The sequence below is a fragment of the Pterocles gutturalis genome, unplaced genomic scaffold (genome assembly GCF_000699245.1).
Source record: "Pterocles gutturalis isolate BGI_N339 unplaced genomic scaffold, ASM69924v1 scaffold8186, whole genome shotgun sequence".
NCBI lineage: Eukaryota > Metazoa > Chordata > Aves > Pterocliformes > Pteroclidae > Pterocles > Pterocles gutturalis.
The window spans coordinates 5,785-11,568 of record NW_010103022.1 but is presented as its reverse complement, the minus strand read 5'-3'; positions in this window follow the sequence as shown (position 1 = coordinate 11,568).

Sequence of the window (5,784 nt, the reverse complement as noted above, 5' to 3'; positions counted from 1 at the left end):
TTATGTTTGTACCGATGACTTTTCTGCTCATCTTCTTCAGGCTTCTTACTCCTCTTCACTCGTGTTCTCCTCTGTCACATAGTTTATGTGTAACTTCATTATCTCTCACCCACAAAAAACCATAAAATCAGCCATAGGTTGTCAGATAAAGGCCCATCTAGACACTATCCTGTCTGAGTGACCCAAAACACATTCTAAGGATGGGAAGAGCATCAGTAGAGAGTGAGCACAGAAGGACTTTATTTTCCTAGTCTCCCACTGTTCAGTAATTTTTATCCCTGAGACTTTCAGAGACCGATGCTTCCTGTAGCCTGGCAGCCTTTGATGGATTTATCTTCCAGGAGCTATCCATTTATTCCATGAACTCAGCTAAGATTTTAGCATTCATCATATCCTAGGACAGCTTAACTACACCGTGAAGGAAGAACCACCTGGCTTTCGTTCTTCTGATGCTTCCTCCTGATGACCTCTCACCATCACACTGGAGCAAACAGAACAATTAACCCTTACCCGTTGTCTCCAAGACACTCTTGATGTACTCTGTCAAACACAATGACTTTTGAGACGGTAGATCATTTGCTTAGTGAACTCTGCAGACCTGGCAAGTGTGTGAAACCTTTTCCTATAGATCTCGGAAAACCCTGCTGTCAAGACTTGGTAGCATGTAGAGATACTGACAGGAACTTGCAAGGAAAAATAGAGTTTGGGGAAGCACAATCCAGACTGCATTAAAAAGTAATATATATGTGCTTAAATTATATGATGGTGACAATTGGCTATTTTCCTGCAGAATATGTTTTTTGGGTCTCTGATGTAAAAGATTGACATTTGGAAGGCTGTAGTTGTTAAAAAATAACATACCTGTCAGCAGCTCTGAGTAAGCCTGAGGAAGCTGATTGAACAGTTTACCAGGAAAACATAAAACATCAGATTAAAACCTCAGGAAAGTAAGTCATGGAGATTCTGGCAAAGTTGTAAGGGACATAGAGCATGTCAAAGACCTGTAACCCTATAGAGACATTATTTGGGTTGTGGTGTAAGCAGAAACCATGAAGTTCATGGTTTGAATATGACAGAATAGCCCACCGAGCCGTAAGTGTCCCACACCGCCACTGGGGGTGAATGAAAAAAATGTCAGAGCACTTAGACATCTGCAGGCTTGGATTTTGGTGGTTTTGGAGCCTGAAAAAAAGTTTAAATCTCCTGTTTTGGTACGAGGGAGAGAGAAACACCTTGTTATTATCCCAGGGCAAGAGTTGCAATGTCAAGCTGAATAGTTTAGATCTTTGTGGGCTGATACTGAGGAGGTCAGAGAGGTCTCTTGGGTCCTGCCCCTGTTCCCAGGCTTGTTATTGTTGCCTGTCAGATCTCAGGCATGCAAACTTTCCAGTGAAAGGGCGAATCCTTCAACAGTCTTCAGCAGGCTTTGAAGCAGATGGCTTTAATTGCACAGTGTCTTGGGCTTCCCGTCAGCCACTGATAAAACGTGGGTGCAGAACTGATGGGATGAACATGTCTGTCTCTGTCAGGATGTAGCTAGATGATTACTTTCCAAACAAGGTTGCCTATAAAAGGACAACTGCCTCCCCCACCTGGGGCAGAGTGACTGCATTAAGGGGATGCAGCAGGACTCCGTCAACTGTGCTGATTTACTTACCCACCCAGAGGGCTTGGAGCAAAGGGCTAAAAAATATTTGATATCCTGAAGGAATGAGCACAATTGATTCGGGCAAACACTGAGTCAAGGGGGTGGCTTCTTCCTCCAGGACAGTCATTTGGGCTGTTAAAGTGCAATTACAGGGTTTCGGCCAAATGAACATTATGCTGTCAGAAATCACCAGCCCAGAGTCCTGATGTCAAAACAGCCTTCCAGACTTTCCCATTGTTAACTGGAAAATGATTATTTGCAAAAATACACGTTCCCTGTGCAGGCACACAAACACAAACAAATGTGTTCCCTTTAAATATTTCATCATCAAAATCACTTTGTTTAGAACTCCCTCTCATGAGGTTCTCCATGTCCTAGCACCTACACAGATCACTTAATGACCATTTGCAGTCTTCATGAATAATGCTCTTTTCCAGGCCTTCCAGATGATTGCACTGACTGATTGACAGGTCTGATTTTTGCCGCTCTGGTGTATCCCAGCTTCTTACAGGGTAGCTGAAACACACAGAAACAAAAAGCAACAAAGGAGTTTGAAAGAACAGCCAAGGCAAGAAGCAGGTAAGAAAATTATTCCCCCATTCTGTGTCCCACAAAAATAGAGCTAATTTGCAGCCCTTCACCATCACTACTTTAAAGCCTGCCTGCTCTGCTATTGATCCTGTCAATCTGACGTCTTCAGCAGAAGAGTCCCAGTCAATTTTTGGTTTTGCCTGATACTTATTCCTTGCAGTCAGGGCTGCATCTCTTACATGTGAGTGTCCTGGTTTCAGCTGGAATGGAGTTAACTTTATTCACAGTAGGTAGTGTGATGCTGTGTTTTGGATTTGTGCTGAGGAGTAACTGATCACATACTGATGGTTAGAGTTGCTGCCAGGACAGTCAAGCACTTTAGAGCTTTTCTGCTGTGCCAGTGTCTGCAGGGGCAGGAGAACCTGGGAGGGAGCACAGCCCCAGTTACTAGCCCAGGATTTGACCTTGGGTTTAGGATTGAGACTCAACCCGGCCAATAGCCTATTCCATATCATGCACATCATGCTCAGTATAGAGATGAGGATCTGTCCAGAAACACACTCTCTCTCTCTCTCTGTGTCATCTCTCTCCAGGTAGTCCCTCTGTTGGGGTCATCTCCCTCTCTTGATCGGCTCTCTGTCTTAGAAGCTTGGGCTCTTAATGTTTCTGGGATTGCAGTGTTGGGACTCTCCCTGCTCTGGGATCATTAGCCGGTAGTGGGCTGAGCCTTGGTCTTCGGGTAGTGAGCCGTCACACTGTGTATCATTAATTTGTATATATTACAATTATTATCATCAATATAATAATTATTATTTTCATATTTATTGTTGTTTAGTTATTGAATTGTTCTTATCTCAACCCATGAGTCTCTTCCCTTTACCCCTTTGTTTCCCCCACCCCTGAAAGGGGAGAGGGTGAGTGAGGAGCTGTGTGGTGTTTGCAAACTGTGGGAAGAACTTGTCTTCTATGTGCAAGCAATGCTAACCACTGTGAGACCCTGTATCCATCTTCTCGAGCTTTTCACACTGAAGGAGGAATTAGATAATAACTAATGCAGTGTCTGAACACAGTAATGAAAGATTCAAAGGAAGAGAAGTAGAAAAAAATGAACTGTGCTCAACGCAACAATAGTTGCATCCTGGCAGAGAACAGCTCAGGTTTTATTATGACAGGCCAGGTCACAGCTGGAGTGCAGCCGAAGGATATTCAAAGGGGAAAGCTTACAGGGATCTCGGCATGCTGCTTGAGGTCGTCTGTCTTGGACTCCTTAGCTAATGGAGCTACCATAAACTTCTTGAGATGGCTCAGCATGCCTGATTCTCTAGCCAGGTACTCTGCATACAAATGTCAGAAACAGAGCTGCTTTAGATCTTTCTCCACACTCCATGGGAGAAGATAGTACTTTCTGCTTAACCATTCCTTTTCACTGCCCACAAATAAGACATAAGGAATGGTAGAGGCTGGAATAGGGTCAATATTTGTTTGCACATCTCAGACTTGAGAATAAGCAGTAGCTCCATCCATTCATTGAACCAGCCAGCCGTCCGTCCATCCCTCCATCCATCCATTCATCCATCCCTCCCACCATCCATCCGCAACACACAAAGACTACCCAAATTGTCTGTCTCTCTAAATGTTGATGGATCAGTCCTTACAATGCTACCTATTATCGGTCTACCCCCTTCCGTGTATACAAACCAAGCTTCTAATACTGTGATTTTCTATTACAGAACCAGGGATCTTCAGAAAACAAGGTCAGTCTCTGGGGGCATCTGCTGTTTTACAGACTAATCTCCCTGGCATGTTCCACTGAGTTTTAGTGCTGATTCACTCTAACACAACTCTCCCCAAACTCCAACCCTCTGGAGTACCCTGTGACATGGGAACAGAAAGGAGTTATCTAATTTAAAGCTCTCTGAGGGAGAATGATTGATGGTGAGTGAGGTCTTTGCTGGAAATTGCCAGGGCCTGCTGAGTGAACTTCCAGCTCAAAACTAGTAATAAAAAAGAGAAAGTGGGTGAGAATAATTAAGGAGAAAGATTTAGACGGGGAGATCTAATAGACAGCCTTGGAGTGATAAAAGAATTATCCAGCTGTAACAAGCAGACTGAGGCCCCTGAGGAACACAATAAAATGTAATAATAAGCTAGGCATTGGAGGGAGAGAAGGGAAAGGTGAAAGTTATTATAGCTGAAATATTTAGACTATCTTATTACATGTCAGTTCTCTCATAATTTTCAGAATATATGTCTGAGACCTCCATCATCCCATAACGTACCTGGATAACTAGGGACAGACTGAAACCACTGAATATGGTCCCTAGGGCTCTTTTTTTCCAGGAGGAAAGAGGAGGCAGAAGAAATGCAGATGCATGGTGCGTGTTTCAGATGTCAGCAACCTCTGCCTTAACTCTTCCTGAACAATTCTGTACAGGGAATCATTTGGAAGAGTGGAGTCAACATCCCTGGAGATGTTCAAGAAATATGTAGATGTGGTGCTTAGGGACATGGTTTAGTGGGTTAGGTGGTGTTGGGTTGGTGGTTGGACTTGATGATCCTTGAGGTCTTTTGCAACCTTAATGATTCTATGATTCTTGGATTCTATGAACAGATGCACCTGGCCAGGAAGGATGAGAGAGGCAGGGGTCCACGTGGGCAGATGCACAGATACTTGGGACAAGACAGTTGGCTTTAGGGCTGCTGAATGACTGAATGAACGAAGATTGGACGATTTCACTGCAGGCATGAAGGTGGCTTTCAAAGACTGAAAAACACCCTGGCAATTCTTTTAGGAGCTTGTCACCGTCTTCTAGCCTACTTTGGCAAAGACTAAGGGCGAGAAAACATAGTGTAATGCTTAACAATAAAGAAAATATGATGATTATTTCCTAGGGATGTTTTGCCTTCATTGCTGAGGTCACAAGTTTCCTAGGGGATGCTTTAATATACATAAGAACTTTCAGAAAAAGAAAAAAAAAAAAAAAAAAGCAATCATTTCCAGAAAAGTCATGAGGTGTCCAGCAGCTAAGAGTGTGTTTTCGTACCATGCTGCCTTGCCAGAAGATGTCTGTGGTTCAGGAGGTCACTTACCGGCTTGTTATTGAGCCCATGACAGGAGTCATTAGACTGGGATGCTGAAACTTTGCAAAAAGAAATTTTGGTGAGGTGGAAAAAAAAAAAAAAGAAGAAGAAAGAAGCAGCCCAAAAACTAATATCACACTGGAAAAGGTCTTTGTTTGAATACATTTCCTTATTCCCCATTGCGATCAATTTTCAGGGATTGCAGCTTTCTCTAAGAAAAGTGGTAGAATGCATCCCACTGTCACTCTGATCCTTCCAGAACCACATATATTTATTCACTGTGCCCCAGGAGCATAGGAAGCAAATGGAAAAGTTAATGTCAGCTGCAGCTGAACTCCCAAAGCTGGGAGTAATCTACCTTGTTTTGGGGTTGCCATTCCTGTTTATTTCTGTGTTTATGCAGAGTGCATTCCATCTGTTTATCTGAACAAAATAAGTTAGAGTGATTTGATTAGGCAAATAAAGCCTTTCAAAAGCAGAAAAAAAACCAACCTCAACACAATTGCTAACAGCTCTTTAATCCA